Below are 24,317 nucleotides of genomic sequence, written 5' to 3'. Positions count from 1 at the left end.
CCCAGTGATCTGACTGACAAATGTAAACGCTTAGCAACAATAATAATAAAACTACATAGGTAAATTTCCCCATTTGGTTTTCCTTCCGAGTCTTTTTGATGACCCATATCTTTCTTTGGCGGACCAAAACACAAGAATGGCTAGCAAGAAAGCAGGTGATGTTATGGATCCTAAGGTATTTGCAAATGTTTTTTCGCCTTTGAGCATGAAACTAATCTTAAAAATTACAATAGAAACCACTGAATAGATATCAGATATTAAAGATGAAGGGGAGGCTAGACGACCAAGCTTCGAATTGAGAATCTTGAGGTCACTGAGGAAGCAAGTAATAACAGGGAAGGTAGACATAGACTCTGTACCAACTACAATGCTAAGCACTCTTGATCGTTAGTGTCAACATTCACACAGATTCTTAGGACAATAGCTGCTAAAACACCAAATGTAAAAGGAATTATGTATCCTAAGATACCTATTGCTATGGCTCTCCTTCCAGATTGCAAAATAATGTTATGATCCATTTTTACTCCAATAAGAAATTGGAAAATTGTGAAGCCAAACAATCCAAAAGTTTCAAGTACAACTTTTCCTCTGTCTTGGAATACTATTCTCATGAACTCCTTACTCGACCGAGGAATGAAGGACCGAAAGCATCAAACCCCCGAAAACATCGCCACGAAATAATAATGTCAAGAGTTACGCACATCGTAGACTTAAGTATACTTTTCCTTTTGTTTTCATAGTGACGCAAGAGTATGTGCCTGTGTTTTACTATTTGGCCTCTATATGCCTTTTGACTCGATTGGATTTGCTTATTTCGGTACCACACTTCGCGAGGGGTGAGATTGTTAAAGATCTCTACCTTTGGAGCTAACATTGATATTTACTATCATCCATGTTTTAGTTTCCTAAAATGATCATATATATTCTCTCCTTTTTGTAATTCAAAACTATCCTTTTAACTATTTTATTAGGACAGGATAGAACTGCAATACTCAAATATGTTAATCAAGTCATTTTAAGGGCCTCCACATCGTGCGCCTAGATTACTCTGAATTATAACATTAGCAGCTTTGATGAACCTAAGGTTAAGGTATCAAAAGAATTTGTTCCTTATCTTGCAAGCAATATGAGTCGGCCATGTCTATGTCCAGGCCAGGCAATTGAAAATAATATAGTTTAAAATGGACAAACATAAATAGTTGAACTGGTTTCCTTACAGTCCATGATTCTACTTTTAGAATGTTTTGATTATGGCAATCAGCGTTCGGAGAATCCAGAAATTATAATACAAATCCAATGTTTACTGATCAGGAACAAATCCTTATACCTGCAGTTACGGTGACTGGATCCACATTTTCAATGAGACTACGACCAATTCAACAACGAATAGGCTTAAAGATATGTAGGAAAATAAGAACTAATTAAGAAGACTCGCAAGAAACTGTTTCACATTTTGTGCTACCTCTGCTTCTAGTACTGCTTCCAACATGATATCTGATCCTTTTGCATCATCTATCATTACATAAAGCCATGAAATCTTGTAACATATTGAAACTAAGAAATGTAAAGAAGCAAAAGCATCAAATGAACAAACATGTAATATCCAAGTTTAAAATTTAAGCAGTAAGTATAAACAGAACCGGTGCAAAGAGGGTCATGGATGCAAGAGAGTCGACTCAATGCACCATACGAGAAGAAGATGACGGATATGTCATATATTTTATGGATATGCATACTTAACTTAATAATAGTTAGTAATAGCCTAATAAGTAAAACATTTCATTCACACAATATTAAAAAAAAAAAAAAAAAAAAAAAAAATTTATAGTGTCCCAATAGCGAAGAGTCGCTGAAAAGGATCAAAAGCAAGAATTGATGCAGTGGATGGGATACCATAGTGAATTTCAACACGTGGATTTAAATCCTTTAATGTCACATTTTGCTGTAGAGAAAAGGTTGTTTTTATTTTGAATGTCGAATTAAGAACTTAACCCGCAATTTGATATCAAGTAGGTAGTAACATGACAAAAGCAATTTATATTTCCAAATATCAAAACATCTATGAGCTCATTGTCAAGGGACACGTTAGACCAAATTTCAAATTAAATCCTTAAAAGGTGAATAGAACAGCTTATGTTCACTGCACTTGAGAAAAAAATATCATAGTTAACAATTAAGAATTTAAGATAATATTGTGAACCGCTTAGAACTTAGGGGTTACCTTGACTTCCTTCAGCCCAATGTGCTCTTTAAGTCCGGACTACTAAGGATGGTTGACACAATAAGAGCACCATGGATGAAGGAGTTGTTGTTGTACATAGGTCTGGCAAGCTGTTGCAATTGACTCTTCACAGCAACCGCTTGTTTTTCATCTTCACAAAAGACACTGCAAAATAAAAGGAGCTCATTATTAGAAAGCATGACAAAAATCTCCTCCCCTGGTAATAATCAAAATGGGATGAAGCAGCCTATCATTATCCAGACTTCAGACATCAACATATCATTTTAGTTTTGGAAGCCAACAAAAGAGTGACTAAAAAGTACGTACTCAGCGTAGGTCTATGCTATTCCAGTTGGTTCGTACATCACTTATATATAATTGGACCATTAGTATAGCTGACTATAAAAGCCTATATTCTCTGTAGTAAGATTTTTTTACTTGATTAAGAAATTTTTAAGGAAAAAAGAAATCTAGAGAGAGAAAGAGAGAAGATGAAGGGAGGAAATCAGAATCAATGCTTGACCATGCATCAGCCATGGGCGTCACTACTTGTTCATGGCATTAAACGCATTAAACGGAAAAAGTGAGGATATTGGCAAAGCTGAAAAGGCCAATTAACAGAGGAAAGCGTTAGGCTAGCTGCAAGTGCATTGGTCTCACAGGTGGAAATAAATTATAAGAAAGAGATACAACTTAAATGCATAAAATGAATGAAATACAACGCCGATCGAATGTTGGCACGGGCGCGTGATTAAGAAATTCAATTGACTTTTAAGTTAAACATGCTATACCGAATGTTTTACAAACTGTCCAGCAAATTAGACTTATGAATAAAAAGCTCTAAATCCCAAGCTCACAAAAATACTGATTCGATAATCATCTTGGCTTTGCACAATATAATAAAGAGTTGCAATGTCTAATATACAGAGCCAAACCTATACAATGTATAATTTCATGTTATAACTCAATTCTCAAGCAAGTTTAAACATCTATAAAGCATAAAAGAATTAATGGGGCAAAAATTTAAACCATAAAATAATCGTAAACAAAAGAAACTCAGAGATTATTTACAGTAAACAAAGATAGGTAATGAAAGATTTTCACCAAGGGGGTTTGGAGTTGATAGTTATACCTTGTTCAGAAGGTCAAAGCGTAAAATCAAAAGTGTTGTGATTTGCTAACAGGTGCTGCAGCAGAAAGGCCATCGTAATCCAGCAAATCAGTCTTGAAGAGTCGCAAGTTTTCCGAGGAGTTTTCCAACGTTAGCAGGTGAGCATTTTTTTTCATCATCATGCGCTTAATTTTTTCATCAATTTAAGTACGCACTTGACACCATCAGTGTTGCAAAACCAAGTTCATAGTGAAGCTAAAAATCTAGTTTTTACACGACAATCTAATAGTAACTTGTTATATAGTCCAAAATAGTTGTCTAAAATTCTAAATGGCCCAAGAGAAAACCAATAATTTGTCAGCAGGTAATAATACCTCTGCTGCTAACACAAAGGTGCCGGCACTCTTGAAGTCTAAATCAGTATATTATACCGTGGACGTTGGAGAGTAGGTCTCGATCACTCTATCTTCATCACTATATAATAAAAACATAACTGATTCTGTGGTTAGTGTAATATAAAAATTTAAAATCAGGAAGTTGTCTATATAAGCTCAAAGATAGCTTGAGTCTAAGTGTGCATAGAAGCTCATCCAAAACAAATTCCATTAGAGACTTGGTTTAAGCAGCTAAAATGGCTCTAATATGGAAATCAATCCACTTTTCCAATATACTCCTAATCATTTTAAGCCTCTGGGCTTGTCGAGCTGCCTCTCGAACTCTGAATGAGGCTTCAATGTTGGAAAGATATGAACAATGGATGGTTCAGTATGGTCGTGTATATAACGACGCAACAGAGAAGGAGACACGTTTTGAAATATTCAAAGAAAATGTCAAACGTATTGAATCCTTGAATAGGGCTGGGAACAGAACCTACATGTTAAGTGTTAACGGGTTTGCAGACCAAACCAATGAAGAGTTCAAGGCAGCTCGAAATGGATACAAAGGACTTTGCTCACCAGCAAAACCTTTACATGCCACTCCTTTCAGATACGAAAATGCCACTGCAGTTCCCTCTAGTATGGACTGGAGGAAGAAAGGTGTAGTAACCCCCGTCAAGGACCAAGGCCAATGTGGTAAACATTTTACAAAGCGATCTAGACTAACTTTTCATAATGAAAAAAACCAAACCAAAACCTCAATTTGTAACTACAAATAATTTTCTTTCTATGCATGTTGTTGCTACTTGTGACCTTGCAGGGAAGATAACAACAATCACTAACTTCATATAATCATGTGAAATTTCAGGATCTTGTTGGGCATTCTCAGCAGTGGCGGCTATGGAAGGAGCTACTCAGCTAAAAACAAGGAAGTTGATCTCCTTATCTGAACAGGAATTGGTGGACTGCGACACTAAAGGCGTGGACCAAGGGTGTGAGGGTGGTGAAATGGATGATGCATTTCTATTTGTCCAACGCAACAAAGGCATTGCCCTCGAAACTACCTATCCCTTACATGCGGCAGACAATACTTGCAATACTAAGGAGGAAGCCTCTCATGCGGCTGAAATCAGCGGTCATGAAGATGTCCCAAGAAACAGTGAGGTGGCCTTACTGCAGGCCGTGGCCAACCAACCAATAGCTGTAGCGATTGATGCAGGAAGCTCTGATTTCCAATTTTATTCAAGTGGAGTATTCACTTTTTGTTATACTTAACCCTCGTAGGGCCAATTTCATGTTGAGAAACTTCCCAACTGGACCTAAGACCATGTTTATATGCCATGTGAAGCGATTGAAGCATCTGTGTCTGTAAGTGAGTGCCTAGTATCATCCTTTATGGAGTAAAATCAATCACACCCACCCACTTTTTGGTTTCTCTGAAAAACATTTACAAATTTTGAATGTTAAATTCTAGAGATTCCAAAGGCTAATTCGAGCCTTCCTTTAATTGTTGATTTCACTATTTGCTTTAGGGGGGTTTATATTTGGAATTTTAACCTTAATTATTAGCTTGTAGGGGAAGTGATCTACTGCTACTGATATCTTATAGTTTTCAACTGATAGTGTATAGCTCCTGACAATTAACGACAACAGCAGCAACAACAACAACAACAATAGTAATAATCATAACAATATTGATAACAATTATAGTAAATCTAATTGTGGAAGTAGTAATAATAATAATAACAGTAGTAGTAGTAGTAGTAGTAGTAGTAAAAAATTGAATATAATAAGATAAATATAATCATAATGACGATGAGGATGAGGATAAGGATAATGATAAGTAACAGTATATATACAACCAGGCAGCGTAGCAAACATTCAAACCTTTTGTATCTCTTTTTAGAACCACATGGGCAAAGTGCATTCCTACTTATTTGCCCACTCTTTGCCAAATTAGACCTAGCAAGATCCATTGGTGTCGATCCTATCAGCTTTTGTATCTGCATGATACCATAATACTAATCATATTTTGCACCTTGACATGTTCTCAATAAATAAGATTAAGTGGATCAAGTGTTTGAACTCAGATTTTACTCCTAATAACTCAAAAAGGTAACTCCAAACCATGAACTTGCCTACATTGGAAATTTTAAGCTTCTTTTGTCAGACTTTGTCTATCACACTCCTTACATAGTCTCCAGTACACACAAAAGTAAATAAGAAGTAGTTGTATTATTGGTAGAAACTCTAATGGAAAAAGTAGGTTCTAGATTCAGTTTAACCAAATGCACCTTAAGGTCAAGTAACACCAAGCCTGGAAATTCTTAACATTCCAACATTCTCATCCTAACATATTTTCTAGCTAACAATAACACTACCATCCAATCTGCGCTCCTTATAAATGTACACGAATAACAATCTTATAGATAACCAAATCATTCACCTTGACCTAGAAGGCCAACCAAGTAATACTCCTTTTTACCCCCTCTTACCTACTCGTATTACCAAAAGTAAATATTTTCAAAGTTAGCAGACTATTTACCTCAGTTTTCTCCCGAATCGGCGAGTACTTAAGACACCAAAAGCAGGTGCAAGACACTTGATTGGTGCATAGATGTATAAATATGGTATAGCATGGAATGAGAAGATATCATAATATCTAATGTCTGTTTCTCACAAATAATGTATTTTCTTCCCCTTCCTCATTCCGATTTCAATTACAATTCAACTGGAAATTTGCGGTGAACCATCTTTGCCCTCTGCAGTTATGAAACAATAGGATGAAATTAGTGTAGCAGCCATTCTTATATGAAAGAGTTAATTGCATGAGTAGTAGAATTTACTTACTTTGGAAGTACTTATCCAGGAATCCAATGTCTTCAAAGCTTTTCCCCGACAAATGTGTTTCACGGGCCAATCGCGACTTCTTTGACTAAGTTGTCGACATGCCCATCGACTAACCAGGGCAGCTGCTGCGTTTAGGACCTTCATTGTTCAGGAAATATGATGTTCTCAGTATCAGAACTCTAAAATAGCTAATGGAGTTGGTGTGTAATCGCAGAGTTAAGTGAACTGATCGTTGGTATCGGTTTCCCTTCAGCCTGCAACTTCTCTATCTTCTTCTGTGCCTCTTTCGCCCACATAAACTTTGACAATGCATTCTCAACATCCGTCAAAATTAAGCAGAATCACCACCTGAATTCTTGATTTCGCACCCATCATCTGGAAACCCAAGTTCCAAAATCTCTTTCCTAATACGGCTTGAAGAGGAAGACCCACCTGGAACCCGAATTTACTTTTTTTTTTTTTTTTTTTTTTTTTTTTTATCTCATCATAAATTTCAAGAAAGATCTGTGGGTATTAAAAATTTGGGAAATTTTGGTTCCGCCTTTACTCTTTCAGTGCTAAGAATCAATTCTATGCTTGTAAACACGCATATTAAATGTGAGATAAAGAGATTAAATCGAAAAGTTTAAAAAAGTATTACGTAGATCAAAGCAACTGGCAATGGATTAGTATTATAGGTCTGGATTATTTTTCGAGGAAGCACTCCAAAAACCTGTTAGAGCAGTATCTTTTGGTAGCTCTGGACTATCAGATGTCGTGTTTAAGGTTTTGTTTTGTTTAAGAATGGAGATAATATTTAAGAATGGGGTTTTTATCTACTATCAGATGTCGTGTTTAAGGTTTTTTTTTGTTTAAGAATGGAGATAAGATTTAAGAATGGGGTTTTTATCTATTTTGGGTTACGAACAATTGAAATCTGAAAAAAATAGCGTAGATTTATTTTTTTTAAGAAAAATATGATGTGTCAGTCTCAGAAAAAAAAGGGGAGCTGACGTGGGTCACTGGGAGCATTCTCAACTACTCATTATTAATGGTCTTTGATTTGGCCCGGCCTATGGCCGGACTTGCTACATAGATAGCTAATGACTCAAAAGCCTAATGTAACGCCTGTATTTTTAAATACGTATTTTTCTATTTATTAATTAATTATTTATTTATTTTCAAAATTCGTCGGATTGGACTCGGGATACGTGGGCCTGGTTTTGGGGCCCGAAGTCGTGGTTGGGCTTGGGTTTCGGACCCAAGTATATAAACACATTTTTCTAGAAAATAGGGTTCAGAGAATAATAAAATAATGAAAAGGGAGGCAGAGATAGAAGCTGGATTTCTAGAGCGTTGGAGCGCGACGGTTCGGACGACGAGGGATTCGTCGAGCTGTTACGTCAGGTGAGTAGCTATTTTGCTATTTCACCAAACTTATGGTTTTCTGTGTATTGATACTGTTCATTATACTGTTGTATGGGACTTCGTGCCATTTGTATTAGTAAACTTTGTTAAATTCGGATTTGTATTAAACTGTCCAAACTTTGTGAGTTGGGTAAACTGTCGAAACTTCGACAGAGCATCAATGGCAGCCCCTGTCCGTATGCGTGTTACTGGGATACTGTGGGGGGCTAAGTGATTGCTATGGGTTGTTTGAAATCGGTGATTGACTGTTGGGATGGATGGGGCGACCGCCGGTTTCTTTCGGGTCATTTCTTTGAAGCTCTGTAAAACTCGTTAATGGCGGTGGCCGAACCGGTGGTTGGGCTATTTTGTTGGTTGGATTGGTTGTGGGGTTATGTGGTGATGTGGTGAGGTTGGTTAGTGGTGTTTGAGTGGGTGAGGGCGGTTGAATAAGAGTTGTCGAAGCTCTGTTAATGGCGGCACGCCCCACATCCTTCCTCAGTAATAATTCGAACTGTTTGGATGGATTGTGTTGGTGTTTTAGGATTGATTGTTGGGGTATTGGTGGAGTGATGAGGGCTGTCGAGTGGAGCTCGGAGAAGCCATTAATGGTGGCCGAAATTGTAGATCTAGGTTGAGAAGAGTTTTGATTTACTAAGATTTGTGATTTTCGGTTTCATTAAAGTTGTATGGGTTGTTATGGGGAGTAAAACCGCGGGGTTATTTTTGGGTGACGATTTGGAATTTGTGGTGGTCGATTTGGGGGTGGTGTTGGCTGTTGGTAGCTAGAGAAGATGACACTGTTCATCTTAGTTGGGCTTGGGCCTGAATCTATTTGGTTTGGGCCGGTTTCAGTTTTTGAGTTTTGGTTGTTTTGGTTGGGCCAAACTCCTTATTGTTAGCTTGGGCCGAAATCTTTTAGTTTTGGTTGGGCCCGATTTTAATTAAGTTGTTGGACCAGTTCTAATATTAGTCTATGGGCCCGTTTCATTTGTTTTGTGGGCCGGTTTTCTTTTATTTTGTAGACCTGTTTAGTTTAAGGTTTTCGGGCCGAACTCAGTTGCGTTTTTGGGCCCGTTTCTAATATTGCTTGGGGCCAATCCATAGGACTTAAAATAGATCTATTTGGGTTTTCCAATGTTTAGACTTTCGGGTTCTAAGGTTTGGGCTCGGCTAGTTGGGTCCGAACCATTATCTTGGTCATGAGCTCATGAGCCATGCGACATTGACCTTAGCCATGAACCATGGCTATGACCCTGGACCTGTCGAACACGGAAACAACAGTTTGACTTTGACGATGACAGTTTGACTTTAACCAGGACATGTTGACTTTGACTTTGACCATGACATGTTGAGTTGACTTTGACCATGACATGTTGAGTTTGACCTTGACCATGATGTGTTGACCTTTGACTTTGACTTTGACTTTGACCGTTAACTGTGAATGTTGACTTTTCCAGTTTTTCACATGTTTGATTATATAGACAAATATAGTAATACAACGTTGTCAGATATTATATAACGTTGTTTGTCATTATCTAATTTAGATTTGACGTGAATAGTGTGTAAAACATATATATATATTGGGCTTTGATTGTGGACTTTTGACTGTTTAATCGTGCTACGTTTTATGTTGTATATTATATGGACATATGTAGTAATAAAATGCTGTGGAAGCTTGTATATATTTGGTTGTCATTATCTAAGAAAGATTTGACAGTGATGTTGTGTATTTTTGACACGTGACGATATTGAGATGTTATGAGACATTATATTCCTAATACGCTATAAAAATGTATGCGATACGTGGAAGCATTTTGACATGATATCATATGTTGGGATATATATATTAATGTAAATTTTTGGAGGAATTTATATAAACGCTCCATTATTATATATGTGAGATGCTACTATGAGGTAGCATAGTATTGATGAATATTTACCCACCGGGAGTGTGTGGTGTAGTGCAATAATATATTGGCACGTGAAAGTCGGAAAGTGGTTATGTGAAATAACCGAGATATTTCTATATATTATGGCTTAGTGCAATAAGGTAATTGACCAAGACATTGATATAGTGGAATTTATTATGAGTCATTAATATATGACACCTGAATAAATTACGTAACGAAAATCCTAGAACCTGACTACCACAACTCATGTGATTGGCCCTTCTGGCGTTTCAGTTAATCTGAATGGCCTTCGGGCGGCCCTTCTGGCGTTTCAGTAAAGCTGAATGGCCCTCCTGGCGTAGCCGAATAGTGGCTTGATTATTCCGTTCGCAAAATAGAACGATGATGCGCAATATTTTATGCCGAATAGTGGCATTACTTACATAATTGCTTCCGTGTGAGGATTTACCTGGTGTGCGGCATCCCGCTCAGGGTGGTTACGCACGGAGTGGTTCATTATGTAAGGGGAGGCATGTGGATGTACATGTTCGGCGTTGGGTAGCGATTGTGGTAGCCAGGGAAACTAGGTAAGACATAGATACGACGTGATTTTAGGGACACACAAAGAAAGTCTAAATTAATATAATTATGGTAATATGTTGGTAAATTATATATCTTTAGATAGATGATTGTATATGATTTGGCTGGTTAGTACTTTAGTTAGAACCTAAGGCGCCTCGTGGAGGAACTAAATGCCTTTTTATTATGCGTATGGTATGTTGTATTAGTTGTTGGAAGTTAAGGCGCCTCAGTGGAGGAACTACCTGCCTAGATTATTATACTTAAGTATGTTATATTAGTCGTTGAAAGTTAAGGCGCCTCGGTGGAGGAACTAACTGCCGTATGGATTATGTATATATTTGTATAAGTATATGTTGTTTTAGAGCTACTCACACCAAAGAGCATTTTATAATCGTCACCCGATTTGCATGTTTGCTTCTCGAGTGTGTTCATTCAATGAACATAGTTGATAAGTTTTGACAGTTTAGTGTTGAAGAAGAGTGGTTCTTTGCTTGTGGTTTGCATTAGCGTTGCATCTCAGGATTTGTTTTGTTTTCCCTTGAGGTGATATAGAATTTCAGTCTAGACAATGTTTTTGTATTTTCATTTGTAAATTTTATTAAAGAGTTATTGAAAGGATAGTTGTAACCTAATCTTATTTGTGAATCTTTGTCATGAAGAAGACTTTTGTTTAAGTTAAAATTTTATTGGTTTTTATTATCCGCATATTTAAACTGTTTATGGGTTTTTGGGAGTTGAGAGTGCGTTACACCTCGGAGATCGAAGAGTCGGGAACAAATAATGTTTTTCCGAATTCTGTCGAAATTCGGGGTGTGACACCTAAGGTCCACTTAAATAAATAATATATGTATATTGATAGCTAATGATTCATTGCATACTTTGTTTGAAGAGTTTATGTTTTTCTATTTTTTGTTAAGAGATTGCAAGCTCTCAAATATCATGATATAGGTGACAATGAATGTTTGTTTGTACACTATATTGCACCATTTGCAATATAGAAGTACTGAGACAAATAATAGTTATCACAACAAAAATGTAATTTCTTTAGATTTCCAAGTCAATTTGATCATTCAGGTTATTTGCTTTGGAGATTGACATTTGCTTCATCAATTTCTTGTACTTAGGACTACTTCAGGAAACTGTTATACATGATAGCTGAATTCTATAGTCTTTCGAAGTAGTTGGGCTAAGATAAGTCACATTTTCACCACAGAAATGTTTGCCATCTGAATGTAATTGTAGTTGTGATATTATTCTCTAGTCACTTGGAAGGGTATGTGATAAGAGCCCAAAACTGTAGTTTTAACCCTGTAACAGTCATACTTTTAGACCAATTATGTGAGTAATAATTAAGAGTTAACACTGATTACGTGTTTTTATGCATTTCAAGCTTCAAAGTCCATTATGTGCAGAAATGTGCCACTTTAGCGAGATAAAGGAGCAAAGGTCGGTTACTAAGGAGTTCCGTGATTAAAGGCTAAGATTCAAGAAGACAAAGCCTTTCTAAATCCCGGTCAAAGCTGAAAAGTCAAAGTCTACGCAAAAGAAAACTTGATTGCACAAAGTCAATGTAACTTCGAAGACCATATCTTTGGACTCAGACCTCGGAATAAGGCCTACCTTATGTCAAAACGACCGGCTCGGAAAGAGATTTCCAATGGTCTAAGCCTTGATCCAATCAGAGGAGCAAAAGTGGACGAAAAGTCTGTTGAAGCGAACTGCAGCGGAAGAGGCCTTTTGATTTGAAGAATTGGGTTTTGGGCCCGATTCTTCGGCCCAAAACATGGCTCCAAGCCCATGCACGATTTTTAGATCTGAGAGTATAAAAACCAAAGCTTCACTCTTTGTTAATGGTAGATGGTTAGACCTAGATTAGTTAGCCTCCATTAATTAGTTTTAGAACTTAGTTTAATTAGTTCCAATTCATTGTATTAGATTAAACCTTTGAATCTTGTTCTTCATTTGATTAGATCAATAAAGTAGTATTTTTATCAATTTCGATTTTTGTCATTTCCATTTCTAGATCTAATTTTAATTCTTGTTCTTATTTCATTTTAGTCATTAAATTAGATGTCATTATTGTTTGATTAAGTAAATTTCAATTCTTTACATTATGTTTAGTTTATATTCAATGGGAAATGTTAGTTTGATGAATCAAGGCTAAAACCTCCATTAGAGGGGTTGATGAAGCCTTGATGAAAACTTAGTTGTTAGTGTAGAATTGTTTGTAGATTCTATTCCACTCTAGAAGGTCGTGTTTAAGCCATGAGAATGGGTGGACGACCTCACATGCTAGTTAGTATTTGGTAGAAATGCCACGAACACTAGGGATTAGAACTCGAAATTCTTGCCGTAAGAACGTAAGAATCGAGATACAACAATCTATGCTAGGTTATTAGGTTGGATTCGAGGTGGATTCAATTCCCCTCTAATCCTTTATCTGGATTCAAAAACAATCATATTTCCATAGCATTCGTAGTTTAAATTAAAATAATCAATTTCATATTGCATAGTAGTATAATTCACCTTCGTAAAGCTCTCATTGACTTAAGACTGATTAATTAGATTAGAAAACAATTCCATGTTAGAGCACTAGGAGTGGAACGAATTTGTTACTCCACTCTATTTCGATAGACTTGAGAGTAGGAAACTTTGATAAACGAATAGCATCTTAAATAGTTTAGTTTTACTTACGTTTTGAGTTCATCGTTCATTTCGTAGGTAAGACTATTCATTTTTATGTTTATCAAAATGCCATCTTGCCATCTTAGTTGCACTTTAGCATTGTTTTCATAGTAGAATTAGTCATTTTAAGTCCCATTAAACCCACCCACCCTTGTTTGATTCATACCGTGGTTGTCCATTTCCGTTGAAAAAGTTCTCGCAAAAATATACACCGAAAGCGACCGGCTTATAAGGAGCTACCGCTCTATATAGCCTGAAACACGAAGCGCCGCAAGGCTTTCCTTGAGCGACCAGCCCTATAGTTCTTGGACCACGAGCGACCATACCGAACGAGCGGACGACCAGCGCTTAAGTCATTGGAACAAGGAGCGATCACGCTTCTATGCGAGCACCCGCTCTAAGCAAAATTTTCCGGATTTTCGCGGGTTTGTTTCAATTTCAATTTTTCAAGTTTTTCAGTGTTTTAACTTGTTATTTACATCAACACGCATGGCGTAAACAAGACGCTTATTCATAAGCGAAGCAAGGACCTAATCAGGTATTCCTTTCTTCCACACCTCGTGATCTCGGTTAGAGGTTTCTACTAGTATATCGTAATTGTTTGGAGTGTTGCATGTTTAGTTAAGTTCGACTTAGTCTTGCATGAGATTAAGGTTTGGTCGAAGAAAAACAACTAACGTAATTACACGGCAACGCCAACAAACAAGTCTATCTAGTTTCCCACCCACTACACCTCTAGCTACTATTTCACACACACCACCGATATTATGGTGAAGAAAGAGAGACTCCTCTCTCGACTTTTATAAAGCCTTGAGCGATAGCCCTAAATCTTGCATCGTTCTAGTTAGACCCGATTGGGGATTTCCGCGATCCCCCCAAATATATTTAATTTGTTACCCGCTTTTCATGATTTAGACCATGAAAAACCTTATCACATTACATGTGTAGGATTGAACAAGTCCCACAACATTCCACCATCCTATGGTTGGTGCGGAACAAATTAAATTGAGGGTATTCCCTTTCACCTTAGCTGATAAAGGCGTCTTGGTTAAGCGCCCAAACACCTAATTTCGTGGACTCGTGGGCCAAACTTGTTGTTGTTTATGGAACATTTTTACCCACCCCTAAAGACGGATGAAATGCTTTCCAAGATTCACTTCTTTCGTAATCCTCATGAATCATTTTCGAGGAGGCTTGGAATCGTTTCACCGATCTCCTTATAGAGTGTCCACACCATCACCTAGCAAAAGACACGTTAGTTCGTGCCTTTTTCAAAGGACTTCTACACCACCATAAAGAAGTCCTAGACATAATGAATGGGGGTAGTTTCCTAAGTAAAGGAGCCTCAGAGGCATATAAATTTTTGGAAGATCAAACTAAAGCGTAATAATAATTGGGGGTAGTGGCGATTACTCCGCTCCGCTAGTTCTTCTTCAACAGTTAAGGCTACCATTATGTTTGAGGTTAAATCAGATCCTGAGCTTATCTGCTTAAAACTCTAATTGAATCCCTTACTAAAAAGGTAGAGGCCATTTCTGTACAACAAAAGCCTATCCCCGTCATGAATGTAAATTCAAATCCATGTAGTTTCATTTGGAGTCCCGAGCATCCCGACTCCCTCCGTACGTCTATAGCCTATGAACATTCTTGTTCCATTAATAGTGAACCTAACGCCCTTGGAGACAAAATCCCAACCGGTTGGAGAAATAACCAACAAGTCACACCTACAGGTACAATAATCAATATGTTAGGCCAACGACGGTTATAACCAAGCTCCACCACAACAAGGGACGGTCGGGGTAATTATAATAATTATAACAACTAAAGCGCAACCTCGACAAGGTCAAGCACAAGGTCAATGTAGTTATAATAATTATAATGCTAATAGAGGTATCGTTAGGTAAATAATAACTATCACAATCCGCCCATAAATAATCAACACAAGATAGTTCGGTCCACACCACCCACCCGCGACTACTACACCCACACAACCGGATCGTCTTGACACCTTCATACAAGTGAGCCAACAACTTTTCCAAACCATGGCTCAATCTAACCAACACATTCTACAATCCGTTAATAATTTAAACCAACAGTTAGCCCAAGAGAAAGTCCAACCAAAGGCGTGTTTCCGTGGCGATACCCGACCCAACCGGCAAACAAAGAAACACCTTTGAAGTAAACGGTAATACTAGTGCGAAACTACAACCGTAGGTGAGCTAAATGCCATCACCACTCTCGGATTGCGGAAGAGTGATTGACAACAAAGTAACTATGCCTATAGTTACCCCATCAAGACTCCTACACCGGATATCGAACTAGATAATCAAATAGAAACTGAAGAACCTACCACCGTAGAGGTACCAGTTAAACCACAACATAAGAAACAGAAAGCCAAGGTTACACATCAAGTTGAGCCATACGCTAAATATAGAGTGAAACCACCGTTCCCTCAGAAATTAGCCATGCTAACCAGGGATACTAACTTTGAGGAGATTATGAACATTTTCAAAAATCTAACGATAAACCTTCCTTTTCTCGAAGCAATTAAAAAGCTACCTAATCACGCTAAGTTTCTTAAAGAGTTGTGCACTACTAGGCGTAAAACCAACATACCTAAAGACGCCTTTCTAACTGAACAGTTCCCAACTTTATCAGAAAATAATGGAATTGTTAAGTACAAGGACCCCCGGTCGATCCCCATCGTCATAATGCACCTTAGGAGATTCTCACACGACGACAGCTACTAGACACGGGGGCTAGTGTTAACTTACTCCCATTTTATTTGTATAAACAAATAGGTCTAGAGGAGATGCAACCTACTAAAATGACATTGCAATTAGTGATCGGTCTATTAAATATCCTAAGGGTGTGGTTGAAAAACGTCTTTGGTTAAAGTCCAAAATTTTTACTACCCCAACCGTTATCACAATACGTAAGTCACTAACGACTCTCAGACCTATCATTTTAGGGCATCCTTCTTGGCTAGCTCGCCAACGCTCATAAAGCGCCGCGATGGTTCGATGTCCTTGTCCTTTGGCCATCTTTCGTTGAGGTAAATGTTTTCAAAGCGAGGACCGCGATATCCGATTCATCTACAAATGGAGAGGTTAGCATGATCGAGAGCTTAGCTCAAGATTACTTTAAAACATGTTTTAGGAGAAACAGATTAACAAATTCCTTTCCTTCGAAATTCCGACTTTAACAATGACTCCTGGTGGTTTGATAAGAGCCCAAAAACTGTAGTTTTAACCCCATACTTGATCATACTTTTAGACCAATTATGTGAGTAATAATTAAGAGTTAACACCGATTACGTGTTTTATGCATTTCGGGCTTCAAAGTCCATTATAATGCGAAAATGTGCCACTTTAGCGAGATAAAGGAGCAAAGGTCGGTTACTAAGGAGTTCCGTGATTAAAGGCCAAGATTCAAGAAGACAAAGCCTTTCTAAAGCCCGGTCAAAGCTGAAAAGTCAAAGTCCACGCAGGCAGAAACGGTGCACAAAGTCAACAGAACTTCCGAAGACCATATCTTTGGACTCAGACCTCGGAATGAGGCCTACCTTATGTCAAAACGACCGGCTCGGAAAGAGATTTCCAATGGTCTAAGCCTTGATCCAATCAGAGGAGCAAAAGTGGACGAAAAGTCTGTTGAAGCGAACTGCAGCGGAAGAGGCCTTTTTGGACTGAAAGAATTGGGTTTTGGGCCTGATTCTCTGGCCCAAAACATGGCTCCAAGCCCATGCACGATTTTTAGATCTGAGAGTATAAAAACCAAAGCTTCACTCTTTGTTAATGGTAGATGGTTAGACCTAGATTAGTTAGCCTCCATTAATTAGTTTTAGAACTTAGTTTAATTAGTTCCAATTCATTGTATTAGATTAAACCTTTGAATCTTGTTCTTCATTTGATTAGATCAATAAAGTAGTATTTTTATCAATTTCGATTTTTGTCATTTCCATTTCTAGATCTAATTTCAATTCTTGTTCTTATTTCATTTTAGTCATTAAATTAGATGTCAATATTGTTTGATTAAGTAAATTTCAATTCTTTACATTATGTTTAGTTTAGATTCAATGGAAAATGTTAGTTTGATGAATCAAGGCTAAAACCTCCATTAGAGGGGTTGATGAAGCCTTGATGAAAACTTAGTTGTTAGTGTAGAATTGTTTGTAGATTCTATTCCACTCTAGAAGGTCGTGTTTCGCCATGAGAATGGGTGGACGACCTCACATGCTAGTTAGTATTTCTTAGAAATGCCACGAACACTAGGGATTAGAACTCAAAATTCTTGCCGTAAGAACGTAAGAATCGAGATACAACAATCTATGCTAGGTTATTAAGTTGGATTCGAGGTGGATTCAATTCCCCTCTAATCCTTTATCTAGATTAAAAAACAATCATGTTTCCATAGCATTCGTAGTTTAAATTAAAATAATCAATTTCATATTGCATCGTAGTATAATTCACCTTCGTAAAGCTCTCATTGACTTAAGACTGATTAATTAGATTAGAAAACAATTCCATGTTAGAGCACTAGGAGTGGAACGAATTTGTTACTCCACTCTATTTCGATAGACTTGAGAGTAGGAAACTTTGATAAACGAATAGCATCTTAAATAGTTTAGTTTTACTTACATTTTGAGTTCATCGTTCATTTTGTAGGTAAGACTATTCATTTTTATGTTTATCAGTATGTTGTTATGAATACCGTCTCATTTATCTATAGGCGTGTCAGAAAATTAGAGTCAGAGGCTGTTTGGTTTTTTAGCCTCTGAATGCAATGTGCTTCTCATTTATCTGTGGGCGTGTCTGAAATTTAGAGTTAAGGACCAGTTTGGTTTTTTTTAGCTTTTGAATGCTGAAATCTGAATGTGCCCTCTCCTACCTCCGAAAGCCTTTGAATGCAAAGCACTTAATGTTGTAAACATGTTTGTTAAGGGTGGAATTCGAGCTAAACAAGCCGAGCTTTACCATGCTCAAGCTCAGCTCGCTAATTACACGAGCTTTAAATTGAGCTCGAGCTCGGCTCATATAGTTAAACGAGTGAGCTCGAGCCGAGCCCAAGCCGAGCTTCGAGCCCTCGGTTATTTTACACTATAAATATGTTATTTGAACTAAACGAGCCGAGCTTCATCAAGCTCATTTGTTACATGAGCTTTTATTTGAGCTCGAGCTCGGCTCATATAGTAAACGAGCGAGCTCGAGCCAAGCCCAAGCCGAGCTCCGAGCCCTCGGCTCAAATTCCACCCTTAATGTTTGTTTTGTTTATGAAAAAAAATGGTCGGGCAGATGGTGAATATTTGAAGTGTAAATTTTCACAAGTTGTGAACTTGTGATGCGTTTGGCATATTTATATCAATCATCTTTATGGGTTTTGAGCGCGGGTAATTTAGGAAAATGCATAACATCTTTGCATCCTCAAAACATGTACATCGTCAGGTCTCATTAAACTAAAGCATATTGACTTAACAATACAGGGAGATTTAATAATTCTCAATCAATATAAGGAGGCCTACTGCCTGCAACCCTTTGTCATCGATATAATAACGAATCCACTTCTTCTGCCACATAATTTCTCAGAACGAAGACCATTAGTTTCCGAATGAACTCTAATCCTCACTTAAACGCATGTTATGTAATATTTATGTCCTTATGTATATGTTTTTATCTGAATTCTGAAGTGAAACACATTAAGCTATTGAGAATAACATATCCGACAGTCTCTGGTGCTTGCATCACCTTGTTGTGGCATATAATTAAGTCTTAATCCATAGTTGAACTTAAGTACCAAACAACCTTCATCATGAGCTGTTTCGTCTATAAACACGCATGAGTACATGCAGTCAAAATTCCTAAATGGAAAAGAAAGTACTATCTACTATCTTATAGAATACCCTAATCGTTGCTAATCAACGCACTTAAGGGTTACGGTAGTGCATTAGTAAACAAATCAAGGTTTAAACCCTGTATGCTCAGAGCACAATTTAAATCCAGAATAGGCTGATTGTGTTCCACATTTGCAGGCTGCAGCAAGAGAGCCAGTTATGGGAGATTAGTTTATTCGTTAGTAACATTAACATATAACACTACGTCCACTTCTGATCAATTACTGCAAAATGAGCATAACTCGTGTTGCAATGACATGACGATGAATGGTTGGATCAGACCACGCAAGTACCAAGGAAACCTTAACACAGTTCACCTAGGTCGGCCTGATATATTCTTCAACGCACGTTCCACATTTTCATAATGGATATGTCAAAGATCTTCTGGTCTAGTCCCATGCTTCCAATGAATTTAACCATTGGGATCCAATCCATCTATACCCCCTAGTTCAGAGACACAACATATTGCTGGGATGCCTCCTCCTAAAGTAAGATTCTTCACATCTAAAGAAGTAGAAGTCGACCTTGTAACCTTCTAATATATAAAAGTCGACTCTATGCTTCTACTCTGCTTACTTTCAATTTGAAATGGGTTATTCTCTGCTTACTTTCAATATCTATTCCAGCTAATATACCTGGTTGTCCAAAGAAAAATCCTTAACAAAAGGCAGTAATTGTAACTATTAATTGCCACAAATTGGATCCATATTTGTTTTTCCTACAAAATCTACTCCAGAGTCCATATGCATGCTCAGTGGAGGATAATTAGTATCCAAAAAGTAAATGTAAAGGCATTACCACGGTTAGTGACCAGCCCTTGATTGGCATCCACTTTGGAACATTGATATTTCCTCATAGATGATATAGCAGAGCCAATCATACTTTGCCGCCAATGCTCTCAACTTGAATATTTTCTCCAATGGTGTAAGTTTCATTATCCTCCACAAAACGCAAATCAGGATAGTTTTGAAGGTTTAGGGAGACAAACAGAGGCTGCAAAGAAAAGAAAAAGAGAACTTCCGAGTTCAGGCAATGGGTGAAGCAAAATGAGCATAAAATTATTTGTACACCGAAATTGTTCAGTGACCAATTTAAATTCAAACAATATTGTAATGGTTGTTTAACTCCACACACACGCGCAAGCAGAGAGAGAGAGTATCATGTCAACGCCATTTGGCTTTCCATCTTCGGGAGTACCTCAACTACGGTTTCTCGACCGTCGGCTGAAGTAAAAAAAGAAACAAAAGGTATAGTTACACAACAAAGCCTGTGCATGACATGATTTACAAATTTTCAGCAGAACCACCACTTGTTAAGCAGGAATTTGTTTGTTTTTCTGCAAACTTTAATAAAAATTGACCATGAAGAATCTTAATTAAAATGTATGACGCAAATACTTTAACTGATCAGTAGAAGAAGAAGAAAAAAAAAAAATTACTGTAAATACCTTGCTTTAAGAAGTAAACGAATCTAGTAAAATTGTTTTGTTATTCTTATAATTTGAAATCAAGGGTTTCTTGAGTTACTAATTTGGAGGAGGGGCAGAGGGAGAAAAGAGAAATAAGGATAATAGACTTTCTCCAATTTTTTGTTTTTTCGTTACTGATTGTGGGGGAGTGTTTTGTAGAATTGAAAAAAAAGAGTGGAAAGAGGTTTTTATCTATTTTGGATTACGAACAATTGAAATCGGCAAAAAAGGGCGTAGAATTCCTTACTTTTATGAAAAATCTGATGTGTCAGTCTCAGAGAAAAAAAAGGGCTGACGTGGGTCACTGGGAGCATTCTCAACTACTCAATATTAATGGTTTTTGATGGTCTTTGATTTGATTTACAAAATAAATTTATAAACATTAGTTAAAAATGATAAAATCGAATGCACTTCACAATTAAATTTTCAAACTACTAAAAAAACTTGTTAAAGTTGTATTAGTTAATTAATATAAGTTAAATTCATTCCATAAAATATTATAATAAAATTATAAGGTTGGAAAACTTAATAGATAAACGTTCTTTTAAGTGATTTTTAGCATATTAATGCTAAAATAAAATATATTGTAAAAAAAAATTATTAAAATATATGTAATAAATGTTGAGGGCCTAATGAGGGCCAGGCTTAAAAGAGGCTTAAGTTTCAAAGTCTAGGCACTTACCCTCCCCTCAAAGGCTTGAGGGCTAGGTAGGCCCAACCCACGAATGTGTGAGGGCCTCATTTTGAGGGCTTTTTCGGCCCATGGGCCGGGGTGGGCGGAGGGTTTGAGGGCCATTTTGACACCCCTAGGATACCTATGGGAGTGGGCCAAACTTTGAGGGCTACTAGATTTGCTAGGCCCGCAACTCAGACCATGGGCGGTTGCGAATACAAATTATTTTTAAGAAATTGAGAGAGATGAAAAAAGTGGAAGACTAGGGGACACAATTGATCGTGATGCAAAATTAAACTATCCCTAATTAAATTTTATTAATAAAATAAAGGAGTTGCATTCATACATGGGCCGCGGTATTGACACCCCCATAAATGGGACTAGCACCCCTTTGATAAAAAGGTAGTGGAATAATGGTTATTCCACATATGTCCCTTATTCATATGGGTTTACCACGCCCCACCTTTTTTTGTTCAAGTAGGCATCCAAGTTTAAAAAAAGAAATCCAACCTTATATTTCTCATTCTCATCTGACACTTTTCTTCCATCCATTTTCTTGTCCTAGCGAAACCAAACTCCCGCCATTTTCAATTCCATAAAAATTTACTTCGTTCAACTATGAGTGATGAAAATACCGCAGCAGCCAGATTTCACCAACAGAACAAACCCACGGCACAAGGGGTGCCGCCAACAGATAACACTGACGGCAATCATCTCCTGTAGCTTATTTTTTACTCGAAAATTTCTGGTTTGACTCTCGGTTCATACTTTTTAGAATTTCCAACCAACCAAATTTTGAAACAAGGAAGTGGAATGTGTTGGGGGAAGTTAGAGTTGGGATATCTGCCAAACAAGATATACCCGTTGGAACTGAATTTTTCTATGATTATAACTTTGAATGATATGGTGGTGCTAAGGTTTGCTGCTTATGTGGTGCCCCTTTCTGTTATGGTTTTCTCTGGGCAAAGTCTCACGGTTTCCAGACGAGTCTTTTAAAATAGTCGAGCAATGCAATCCTGTTGTTGCAGATTATAAACCGCTTAATGCATATCTAGTTTTGTTGCATGGGCGAGGCAAGACCATATTGCTAATTAGCACAATACTCTCAATATGATTTGGTTCACATGGAAATTTTTGGTGTAATTTATGTATGCAAATGCTAATTAAGTTGATTTGCGGTTATCATTTTCGACATTGTAGTTGTGATACTGGAATCCCGGAAGTGTCGTATCTTTTATATGCATGTCGATATACCTGTTATTGTATAGTTAATACTACAATCTAATACCATCTCAATATAAGGATCGAAAAACCATGCTCGATCAGAAGGAAGTTGATGCCAAACGCGTTTCTTTATTCTACTGGAATTCCATGGCAAGCTGATCGATGCCACTAACAGACAAACTTACGGCACAAGGGTGTCGCCAATAGACCACACTGACGGCAATCAACTGCCGTAGCTTCTTTTTCATTCAAAAATTTCTTTACCCCTACTGGAATTCCATGGCAGTCAGATACCGCCAACAGAACAAACCCACGACACAAGGGTGCCGCTAAAAGACAACACTAACGACAATCAACTTTCGTAGCTTATTTTTCACTCGAAAAGTGGGGTGGGGTGTTTTGGATGGCGGGGTGTATGGATAATGTCTCATTAAATAGAGGGGTAGCAGTACCACGGATTTAGGCAAAGGGGTGCTAACTCTATTTTTTGGGGTGTCAATACTGCGGCCATACATATACTTACCACCAGACAAAGAATTGGTATGCTATGGTGACAGAGAGGATCACCAGTAGCATAACACAAGACATAAACAATGACTACAACACCTAGTGTAATAATACTCCAACTTAAAATGCCCACCCACCGGTACCACCAATTATAATGCCACTATTTATGATCCCCTGCAAATTAAGCACCAAGTCCTTGAACCTATAATCCTTCCTCTCTCTAGTGTCTGTCGCTGATGACCAATTCGACATGAGAAATAAATAAAACAAGTAGACATTATTAAAAATACATTACTATGCATTTGAACTCTACCATATTAAACTCGACCATATTTATCAATGTTTCAACCCTATTTAAACTTATAATTTAATAAGTTTATAATTATTAAAAAAATAATGAATTATTTCTATCCGTATCTCCGTGTCCATCTCCAACATCTTGCCGTATCCGTGTCAAACACCGACACGCGTGTCCGTGTCAACGTAACCTATCATTATCCCATCCCAATTAATTACACGTAAAGTCTAAAAAGTGTACATCCTTAAACAATGGATTAACACAATCCCAATCACATAGAGTCTCCTTGACTTCCGATACCAACTTGTGAATTTCTCTTTCTTTATGCTCAAAGATCCTCAAGTCCCTCTCCTTCCATAGTACCTCCTTATAGTATATATATAATTTGTTAGCCTTCAAATAATCCTTGATTATCTTCACAACGTCAGGTTTTTTTAAATTAAAGTTGACTTCAGCCACTCTATAGCGACCTTATCAACATGAACGAATCCCATCTTGGCTCCACAAACAGGTGACATGCTGGCGATATTGGCTCATTCAGCTACTGAGAGTTCACTACTAAGTTACAAAATAATTAATAAACCAAAAAAATATCTTGTATATATTGTTAGAAAAATGGATTTGCACAAATTCATTGAGATATGAATGAGTAATTTGTCTCCTAAGTTATCCCACATTGGGATGAAATGGGTTTCTCTTGAAACAGTAAGTAAAGTGGGAAAAACCTTTTCGAAAGGGTGCACTGGTTTGAAACAGTGCATTATGCCGAAAAGGTCCGACCTTTTAAAATGTGCACTGGTTCGAAACAGTGCATCATGCTAAAAAGGTGTGACCTTTCGAAATAGGCACTGGTTCAAAACAGTGCTTTATGCCGAAATGGTGTGTCTTTTTGAAACATGTGACTTTTCAAAGAGTTGCTTACTTTTTCCCTAAGAGTCACTATATTGTTTCGAAGATGCACCACTCACCTATAAATAGTGGATGAATTTGGAAAGAAAGACACGCCAGATCACACAGAGTTATGATCTTTCTCTTCTCCTCCTGTTCTTAGTCAAATATTATGTTGTGTTCGTTGATTCTATAGAATTGAAGTACTAGCTTTCTATAGAAGGAAATCCGTTCTATCTTAGGAGACAGTTTCCCATCAACCTTC

General features: G+C 37.4%; 1 pseudogene across 1 annotated transcript; it reads left to right on the top strand.

The window, feature by feature from the left end:
- The first annotated feature begins 3,678 nt into the window (after window positions 1–3,678).
- On the top strand, window positions 3,679–4,984 carry LOC147525390 (senescence-specific cysteine protease SAG39 pseudogene; annotated as a pseudogene). Its single transcript, XR_015205493.1, has 2 exons — window positions 3,679–4,405; window positions 4,578–4,984. The product of XR_015205493.1 is annotated as a senescence-specific cysteine protease SAG39 pseudogene (transcript).
- The last annotated feature ends 19,333 nt before the right edge of the window (window positions 4,985–24,317 follow it).

The sequence above is a fragment of the Coptis chinensis genome, chromosome 1 (genome assembly GCF_015680905.1).
Source record: "Coptis chinensis isolate HL-2020 chromosome 1, ASM1568090v1, whole genome shotgun sequence".
NCBI lineage: Eukaryota > Viridiplantae > Streptophyta > Magnoliopsida > Ranunculales > Ranunculaceae > Coptis > Coptis chinensis.
Note: the sequence above shows the minus strand (reverse complement) of the source record. Positions and strands in the feature narration are given on the sequence as shown.